At 27.6% G+C, this 12056-nt stretch overlaps 1 long non-coding RNA gene and 1 pseudogene across 1 annotated transcript in view; both read left to right on the forward strand.

The window, feature by feature from the left end:
- LOC122245666 (uncharacterized) overlaps positions 1-12056 on the forward strand; it is a 135054-nt gene that overhangs the window by 19732 nt on the left and 103266 nt on the right. The window lies entirely within an intron of this gene.
- Positions 9075-10352, forward strand: LOC147467644 (uncharacterized; annotated as a pseudogene).

Below are 12056 nucleotides of genomic sequence, written 5' to 3' on the forward strand. Positions count from 1 at the left end.
GTTGGATTGCTTCGGTAAACATAGTAATATATTACGAAAGTAGTCTGCCACTATGGTCTAAAGAGAAAGATTTTTGCCAATGCCGTCCCCCCGTCATGACATATGGATCAAAGACATGGACTAACGACCAAGGCACTTGAGAGGAAATTAGTAAGCGCCCAAAGAGGAATGGAAAGGCTTATGCTAGAGTTTAGCTTAAATACAAGAAAAGGGCCACATGGATAAGCACCAAACAAAAGTATAGCTCTACTCAAGACCATCAAAAAGAAAAAGGGGCAGTGGGCTGGACGCATATATCGGAGACAGGACAACATGGACAAAGCAAACAACAGAATGGGGAATACGCGACACCATAAAGACCCAGGACAAGACCAAAGACTAATGGCGGGATGAAATAGTACAAAATTCGCCAGGAGTAAACTGGAATCAGAGGACACAATACCTGAATGACTGAAAAGAATGAGAAGGCCTACGTCCGCAGTTGATTGATACAGGCTGTTTGCTGATGATGAAGATGATATATATAAAAATCACTATATAAATATATAAATAATATATATCTATCAATTAATATATGTATTCTAACTATCTGTATAAATATATAATATCTATATATGTATGTTTCATATATAAATATATATAATATATGTGTGTGGTGTGTTGTGTGTGTGTGTGGTGTTTGTGTGTGGTGTGTGTGTGTGGTGTTTGTGCAGGTAGACTGCTCCCAATAAAATAGCTCAATCTCTATATATTATATCTAAATAAATATATGGTATATATAAATATATAATATCAAATCTATATATATATCTATATATATGTAACATATATAAGTATATATATGTATATATAAGTAAGTATAAATATATTTATAAACTATATAAATATATATATATATATATATATACTAAATATATAATATATATATTTAATATGGTTCCGGTTTTTCTTCCATTAATTCTCTCTTATTCTTTTAAAAATATATTCTATATATGATTGTTTATCCAAGGTCTTATAATAAACACAAATTTATTGACACTATAAGTAAATATTCAGAAATATATACACAACACACAGAAAAGAACATATTATCACTAGATAAGGGCTAATTCCCAAGATAGTGGCGAAAGGGCGCTTCTTGACAGCGCAATCCTTCCACGAGTCTACAGTCCGTATCGAGGAATATATGTGGAAGTCCCTCTATGCGATAATCATCACTCGCAAAAAGCAGAAATAAAAAACAACAGCAGCCACACCACTCAACCAGGGCGACAGAACGTAATGTCGGGTCATTAATCCCTTGCAGGTGTTGACAGGAGTTTGCGATAATTATAGAAGGCTCAAAGAGCAATCACCAATAAAAGTTATACATAACTCAAATGCATAACATTAACCAAACTTAGATATTTGCAAAATTAGATCTCACACACAAGATCCGGACACTTCCAAGGTTGGTGCGAATCGGAGTCTTGAGCGCTCGCAGCTAACCTCGATTTGAATCTCAAAGTCTGATTCAAAGCTGATCCACAAGATTCATAACGTACACTCACTCAACACACCACTCTCGAAAGTTTTTTCACTGAATATACATTAATTCAAATTGTAACATACAGTGACAAATAGACCCTGTACAAAGCCCCTCCAAGTAGAACAAAATCAGGGATAATGGATTGTTTTTTTCATATTTTCTTAGATAATTTAATGCTTGTTGGCCCTGTTTGTACACAACTTCTGTACCACATCAGTATATTCAAACTTTTCAATTGCCCAGTCTAAGCTTAAACCTTCACTTCTTACTTTGCACATTTCCCTCACGGTCCATAAAGTCCCGCTTGCATAGCAACAGGCATTAACATGTCATAGTTTTTGTAGTAACACAGCAGCAAAAACCTGTATGAATCATCATTCTTAGATAAACTGTCTTAGAAATAATCATGGAGAAACTAATATTGGAGGGTTTGCTATTTTTCTTTCAGATATTAATTATTTTCTATTTGATCATATCCATTTAAGGTTATTAAACCAGAAGCATCTTAACCCATACGACCAGCTTAAAACCATGTTCTCGTAATCTCTGAGTACTGCTGTGACATCAAACATGTGATCATTCCCACTTGAATTATGACTACTATATTATCGAAGTAGCTTTTCGGTATATGGCCAACCAAACAAAACTTTCCTCATTAGTTTTAATGAAGGTGCAAAGGCGGTTATCAAACCGAATGGCCATTCTATGAATGCATTATCCCACGACTAGTTGCGAAGCTGTTAAATGTTTAGAACTCAATGAAAGAGGAATTCCGAATATCCTGTGCAACAAGTCTATTTCTGTGAAATATAAGTCACCTAGTGCTTCATCCATTTGAGTTTGCTAGTTTTACAAGCAAGATGATAAGGACTATGAAAATATGCCTTTATGGATAAGAGACGATTAATTTCAGCCATTAATCTGACTTAAACTGTGTTTTCCTCTGTAACTAAGAATTTCTTTAGAATTCCGACCCTTGAAAATATACCCACAAGAGCTTCTGCAACATACCGGTATCTATCGTATTACTAGAGGAACTACCTCAGGAAAGCGTGTGGCATACAAACATGAGAGTCAAAATACATTTGTGTTAATGGACCCACAAATTTATACAACTCTTGACAATGTTCACTGTTATGGCAATGGATACCAGGGAGCCTTAGGTACAATACCACAAGGTCTTATACAACTCTTGAAATTACCTTACGGACATTACTTTTGGGAGAGAACGTCTGACAAATATGACATGATCTGACAATATCGCTTGATATCAACACCTGCAACTGGCTAGAAAATGTTTTTGGAAATTTTTTTCTACAGTCCTTCTATGTGAAAAATGACCTGATAAGAGGGAATCATGAGCTGTTGACATTATGACTTTTCGCAGACAGCTAGGCACTACCAACTACTTCATTCCCACCTCATGTACGTTCTTACTTATGACACAAATGCGGTAAATCAGTCCATCCACTTTCTCATATTTGACAGACCTATGTTTAAAAATAACCCCAGGTTGACTAATTACTTTCCTCCTAATCTGATCAAGACTAGACAAGCAAAACTGGGAACAAAAATTAGATCAGACCTTGAAAAATCCACTCAGAATTTCAAATTACAAGATGACTAGAGACTTATCACACAGGTTTGCTCATGCCCTCGTTTTATCTTCCATTATGACTTATCACCCATTGTCATCAACAGGGATATTACTTCACTCAGAATCTGGCTTGTTAATTAGTGCTTTGGACACCCAGAACCAATCCCTGACAATATCCAGGAAACTGATTGGTGCCGCTACACGCCATTAACCCAGCCATTTAAAATTTACCTCTTAATAAAGCATCGTTACTTTGGAAAACTTTTTGTCATAGCAAGATAGTCAATATAATTTTAACAAATTTTACCTCTTTTAGCATTCGGGGGTGGAATGAGAGAATCTTTTGACAATGATTGTCGAGCATCTAGTTTCAAAAAAAATTAGCAGCTTGTTTGAATCAAGTACCAACGACCATAAAATGGCTGGTCTCTGGGCATATGCCAGATTGTAAAACATTGTGATTTTACCTTTGGTGATTTAATTCTCATAGTAAACTCTGAACAAAAGGTCGTATATTCCCAGGCTTAAGAAGTTGTGACATCTAATACTAGACTTTAGATTTAGGAGACTCATCCAGATCAACTTAGACTGAAAGGATTACTAGTTCTTACACTCCTATGGGCATATCAGAATCGGTCCAGCCGAATTGAGCTCATGTCAACCCTAGTTTCGGACGATCGTTCTTTTAAGAAAACCTCAGTCATTGGCAATTCCAAATAATTGATCGTTGACAATGAATTCATACAAACTGTCATACCTTCTTTACAGCATAAGATTAACCAATGGATCTAGATATTTCCTCATTCTGGGAACAAGTTGGACCTAAGTTTCATTTTCTTTTACGTTTTACTTTCTCTGAATTTCTTTCTGTAAGAGTCAGCATCAACAGAGTAAGCTTTTAAAAGTGATTCCTTTAATTTTTCATAAATCAGTTAAAATCTCATCTGGTAGACTTACCTTCAAAGTTTTTCCACTTAACAGAAAACCCAAATAGACATAATTGCTACCGTACTCCCATTTTTGAAGATTAACCATTCTTTCGAAACGTTTCAGAATGTCGTCAATTTCATCTTTCCCATCTTAGAAATATGGTAACCGTAAACCAGGATGGTTTTCATTACTTCTGCCAATGTCCCTGTTTTCTAACTTCAAGTTAGCAAGAGCTAGTTCATGAGACCTCTGCTTCTCTGATTCTATGGCCTATCTGCTTCTTTCCCTCACTGCTTCTCTCTCCTTTTGACTTTCCTCTCTCTCTACTACCTTGTGGAAAAAAAAAAAAATCTTTCTCTCTTTTTACAACCAAAATATTAATATCAGCATGGGTAAATCCTGCCTCTTTAGCTTGCTTAACCAATTCAATTAAATTTAAAGAGGGCTTGTTGAAAATATTTATCTAAATTCAAAAGCATCATATAAAGAAGTAAACTCAACAGAAATATTCTAAAGACAAATTATATATAGTTACATTTGAAGTTATAGCAAGGTACTGTGTTAAAAAGCATTATATTATCAGAAAAGATACCTAAAAATAGCATATTAATATTCACTTACAAAAATATAATTCGTGAAACACAAGGATCGTTACACAATCTAGTACAATAGTTTTACAGAGTTAGATAACTGCTGTCATCAAGCACAAGTCGGACACTGACTAACACTAGGGTTCAATAACCGCCACTATCAAAAGCACAATAGTCGTACACTGACTAAAATATATATATATATATATATTTATATATAATAAAAATATATATAAATTATATATATATATATATATATATATATATATGTAAATATTTAAATATATATAATATATATATATATTATATATATTTATATATATATAAACGAATAGATATATATGTACAATTAATGTATATAAAAAAAGAAAATAAAGGGAAAAAATAAAAAAAGATATATATATACATACAAACATACATAATATGCATCTATATATATAATAATATATAATATATATATTAACAATATATATATATATATATATATAAAAAATATATAAACATATATAAACTAAATAATATATATATAAAGATATATATATATATATATATATATAATATATAATATAAATTTATATGTAATTTATGTATGTAGGTATTTATATAAATATAAATATATAATATATATATATATATATAATATTTACATTTTTTTTATATACATATTTATAGAATTTAAACATATATATATATATATATATATTTATATATCTATATATATATATATATATATAATATATATATAGTATATAATATGTGTGTGGGTGAGTGTGTGTGTGTGTGTTGGTGTGTATCTGTGTGTGGGGTGTGTACGTATATATTATGCATAATATATCTATGAAAATATATATAAAGCTATATATATATATATATATATATAATAATAGATATATATATAAATAATATATATATATAATTTATAAATAAAATAATATATTATATTATATATAATATATAGGTATATATATAAATATTATATATATAAATTAAAAAAAAAAAAACATAAAAAAAAACATATAAATATATATATATATATATATAATATTATATATCTATAGATATATATATATATATATATAAATAATTTAGTGTGTGTGTGTGTAATGTAAATAATATATATATATATATATTATATATATATATAAATATAGATATATATAATAATATATATATATAAAATATATATATAATATACATAAATATGTATATAAAATGTATATAAATATAAATATAATATATATATATATATATATAATATATATATATATGTATATTCATTATAAAAATATAAATAAAATTATATATATATATAATATATATATATATATATGTATGTATATATAAATATATATATATATATATATAATATATATATATATATAATATAATATAAATATTTAGATATATATATATGTAAATATATATTTATCTAAATATCATAAATAGTGTATATATACATATATACATATATGTATGTATATAAAATATATATATATATTATATTTATATATATATATATTATATATATATATTATAAGTAATAAATATTATACATATTCATATATTATATATAATATAATATATATTAATAATATAAATATATATATATATATAAATATAGATATATGTAGATATGACTATATCATTGTAACACACACACACAATCACACAAACATATAAGAATGTATATAATAAATATAAATATATAATATCTATAATATATATATATATATATATATATATATATATATACTTCATATATATTAAATATATATATATATAGATATATATTATATATAATGGTATTATATATAATTATTTATATATATATATAATATATATATATATCATCTATATATATATATATACATATTTATATTCATATATATCTTCATTATATATATATATATATATATATATATATATATATATATATATATATATAATATACTTAAAAATATAAGTATGTTTATAAATTATATATAATTAAATTATTCCCTAATTATATATATATATATATAAATATATAGATAATAATAATAATAAATATATATATATTATAAATATATATATAAATCTTTTTATCTATATATATATTCTATATAATGACTATATCAATGTATACACACACACACACCCAATAATATATTATACTATATATATAAAATAATATAGATTATAGTTATTTATAAAAATTTATAAATATATACATATTATGAAATAATATATAAAAATATATATATATAATATATATATATATATATATAAATTATAAATAAATAAATATATAATATATATTATATATATATATATTCATATATAGAATAATATATATATAATATATAACCACTCAAATGTGGTGTGTGTCAATGTATATATACATATATATAATCCAATAATAAAATAAAAAGAATATAAAATATATATATATATATAAATATTAATATATATATATACTTCATATATATAAAAAAAAAATCTTAAATATCAAAATATACAAGCAAATATAATCTATATATATACATATATAAAACTCTAAATATATTTATCTAAAAAAATAAATATATATCAATATAAATATCAATATATAATATATATATATATATATAAATTAACATATTATTATATATCTATAAATTTGATTGGTGTGTGGTGGTGTATATCATATCTAAATCTAATATAATATATATATATATCATATCTATATATATATATATAATCTATAAATATAAATATTCATAAAATATATAATATATTATATCTATATAAAAAAATAAAGATATATATATATATATAAATATATACATTGTGTCTCATAAAAAACACCCTAAATATATATATAATATAATATATATAAATATATAATAAATATATATATCTATACTGTATATAAATACACCATGTGACAATATTTATATGAAAATATATATATATAAATATATATATATATATAATATCTATATATTATATATATCATATATATATATATATATATATATATATAATAAAAAATTATAGATATATATCTATACTATACATAAATAATATTATCTATAAATATAGCAATATCTATACATATGTATAAATATAAAATATATATAATATATATATATAAATCTATATAATATAATATATATATATATATCTATATCAAATATACTTAATGTATATATAATATATCTATATATATATTATAAAAAAAAATATAAATATATATCTGTAGGTATATAAATCTATATATATTAAATAAATATATAAATATTAAATATATATATAAATATAGAAATCACTCTATATATAAATAAATATAAAAAATCTAATACCAAAACATAAAGCTAAATAAAATAGTCCATAAAAACGACAAATATGTACACACCAACACACATATATGAATATATATATCTCTATCTATATAAATTATATATTAATATAAATATATATAAATATATCTATATAATATATATAAATAATATATATCTATATATATATTATAATAAATCATGAAAGGATATGTATATGTGTTTAATATATGTATATAATATATATATAATATACAATCAATATAAATATAAATAAATAATAAATATATATTATAAATAGATATAGATATATATATAATATAATTTAAATATATATATATAATGAATATATATATATATAATAATATATATATTTATATAAATACATATATATAATATATTATAAATATATATATACTATAATAAAATATATATATATATATATATATTAGTCAGTGTGCGACTATTGTGGTTTTGATAGTGGCGGTTATTAAACCCTAGTGTTAGTCAGTGTGCGACTTGTGCTTGATGACAGCTTTTATCTAACTCTGTTAAACTATTGTACTAGATTGTGTAACGATCTTTGTGTTTCAAGAAGTATATTTTTGTAAGTGAATATTAATATACTATTTTTTCGTATCTTTTCTTATAATTCAATGCTTATTAACACAGTACCTTGCTATAACTTCAAATGTACCTATATATAATTTGTCTTTAGAATATTTCTGTTGAGTTTACTTCTTTGAATGAAGCTTTTGAATTTAGATAAATATTTTCAACAAGCCCTCTTTAAATTTAATTGAATTGGTTAAGCAAGCTAAAGAGGCAGGATTTACCCATGCTGATATTAATCTTTTGGTTGTAAAAGAAGAAGAAAGACATCAAAAGAAAGTAGAGAGAGAGGAAAGGCAAAAGGAGAGAGAAGCAGTGAGGAAATGAAGCAGATAGGACATAGAATCAGAGAAGCAGAGGTCTCATGAACTAGCTCTTGCTAACTTGAAGTTAGAAAACAAAGACATTGGCAGTAGTAATGAAAATCATCCTGGGTTACGGTTACGAAATTTCTAAGATTGGAAAAATGAAATTGACGACTTTTTGAAACGTTTCGAAAGAATGGTTAATTTTCAAAAATGGGAGTATGGTAGCAATTATGTCTACTTGGGTTTTCTGTTAAGTGAAAAGCTTTGAAGGCTTATGTAAGTCTACCAGATGACATTTTAACTAATTATGAAAAATTAAAGGAATCACTAAGCTTACTCTGTCAATGCTGACTCTTACAGAAAGAAATTCAGAGAAAGTAAAACGTAAAAGAAAATGAAACTTAGGTCCAACTTGTTCCCAGAATGAGGAAATATCTAGATCACTGGTTAACTCTTATTGATGTAAAGAAAGAGTATGACAGTTTGTATGAATTCCATGTCAAAGATCAATTATTATGTAATTGCCCAAATGACTTGAGGGTTTTCTTAAAAGAACGATCTTCCGAAACTAGTGTTGACATGGCTCAATCGGCTGACCGATTCAGATGTGCCCATAGGAGTGTAAGAACTCGTAATCCCTTTCAGTCTAAGGTTGATCTGGATGAGTCTCCTAATCTAAAGTCTAGTATTAGATGTCACAACTGTCATAAGCCTGGGCATATTCGACCTATTTGTTCAGAGTTTAATACTAGGAATAAATCACCAAGTAAAATCAACAATGTTTTACAATCTGGCATATGCCCAGAGACAGCCATTATGGTCGTTGGTACTTTATTCAACAAGCCTGCTAATTTTCTTCTTGACACTAGTTGCTCGACAATCATTGTCAAAGATTCTCTCATTCCACCGAATGCTAAAAGAGGTAAATTTGTTAAATTATATGACTATCTTGGCTATGACAAAAGTTTTCCAAAAGTACGATGCTTTATTAAGAGTAAATTTCTAAATGGATGGGTTAATGCAGTAGCGGCACCAATCAAGTTTACAGGCATATTGATCAGGATGGTTCCGGGTGTCAAAGCACTAATTAACAAGCCAGATTCTGAGTGCAGTAATATCCCTGTTGATGACAATGGGTGATAATGTCATAATGGAAGATAAAACGAGGGCAAGAGCAAACCTGTGTGATAAGTCTCCTAGTCCTCTTGTAATTCCTGAAATATCTGAGTGGAATTTTTCAAGGTCTGATCTAATTAATGTTCAGTTTTGCTGTCCTAGTCTTGATCAGATTAGGAGGAAAGTAATTAGTCAACCTGGGGTTATTTTTAAACATAGGTCTGTCAAATATGAGAAAGTGGATGGACTGATTTACCGCATTTGTGTCATAAGTAAGAACGTACATGAGGTGGGAAGTTGGTAGTGCCTAGCTGTCTGCGAAATGTCATAATGTCAACAACTCATGATTCCCTCTTATCACTTTTCATATAGAAGGACTGTAGATAAAATTTTCCAAAAGTTTTTCTGGCCAGGTGCAGGTGTTGATATCAAGCGATATTGTCAGGTCATGTCATATTTGTCAGACGTTCTCTCCCAAAGGTAATGTCCGTAAGGTAATTTCAAGAGTTGCTATAGATCTTGTGGGTAATGTACATAAGGCTCCCCTTGTATCCATGCCTATAATCAGTGAACCATTGTCAAGAGTTGCTATAGATCTTGTGGGTCCATTAACACCTTTCAGTCGAAGACACAAATGTATTTTGACTCTCATTGATTATGCCAAATGCTTTCCTGAGGCATTTCCACTAGTATATATAGATACCGTTACTGTTGCAGAAGCTCTTGTTGGTATATTTTCAAGGGTCGGAATTCCTAAAGAAATTCTTAGTTACAGAGGAACACAGTTTAAGTCAGATTTAATGGCTGAAATTAATCGTCTCTTATCCATAAAGGCAATTTTCACTAGTCCTTATCATCCTTGCTGTAAAACCTAGCAAACTCAAATGGATGAAGCACTAGGTGACATATATTTCACAGAAATAGACTTGTGCAAAGGATATTGGCAAATTCCTCTTTCATATGAGTCTAAACATTTAACAGCTTTCGCAACTAGTCGTGGGATAATGCAATTCACTAGAATGCCATTCGGTTTGATAACCGCCTTTGCCACCTTCATTAAACTAATGAGGAAAGTTTTGTTTGGTTTGCCAAATACCGAATGCTACTTCGATAATATAGTAGTCCATAATTCAAGTGGGAATGATCACATGTTTGATGTCACAGCATTACTACAGAGATTACGAGAACATGGTTTTACAGCTGGTCCTGGTAAATGCTTCCTAGGTTTAATAACCTTAAATGGACTAATGAACAAATAGAAATAATTAATATCTTGAAAGAAAAACTAGCAAACCCTCCTATATTAGTTCTCCCTGATTATTCTAAGACATTTTATCTAAGAACTGATGATTCAGACACCGGTTTTGCTGCTGTGTTACTACAAAAATATGACATGTTAATGCCTGTTGCCTATGCAAGCAGGACTTTATTGGATTGTGAGAGGAAATGTGCAACAGTAGAAAGAGAATGTTTAAGCATAGACTGGGCAATTGAAAAGTTTAAATATTATCTGTATGGTAAAGAATTTGTCTTACAAACAGACCAACAGCCATTAACTTATCTAAGAAATATGAAAAAAAAAATCCAAAAATCCCTGATTTTAGTCAACTTGGAGGGGCTTTGTACAGGGTCATTTTTCACTGTATGTTACAATTTGATTAATGTATATACGTGAGAAACTTTCGATGAGTGCGTGTGTTGAGTGAGTGTTCGTATGAATCTTGTGGATCAGCTTTGAATCAGCTTTGAAGCTTCAAAGCGAGGTTAGCTGGCGAGCCGCTCAAGCTCCGATCTCCGCACCACCTTAGGAAGTGTCCGTATCTTGTGTTGTGATGCATCTAATTTTGCAAGATATCTAAGTTTTGTTTAAGTTATGCAATTTGGGTTATGTATTTGTTTTATTGTTGATTGCTCTTTGCAGCCTTCTATAATTATCGCAAACACCTGTCAACACCTGCAAGTGATTGCTGACCCCGACATTACGACCTATCGTGGTTGAGCTAGTGGCTGCTGTTTTTTTTTCTGCTATTGAGAGTGTTCGTTATTGTAAGATGGCCTGCCCATTTTATTCCTCGT

This window comes from Penaeus japonicus, unplaced genomic scaffold, assembly GCF_977035675.1.
Source record: "Penaeus japonicus unplaced genomic scaffold, GWHDUDI00000001_assembly GWHDUDI00000034, whole genome shotgun sequence".
Taxonomy (NCBI): Eukaryota; Metazoa; Arthropoda; class Malacostraca; order Decapoda; family Penaeidae; genus Penaeus; species Penaeus japonicus.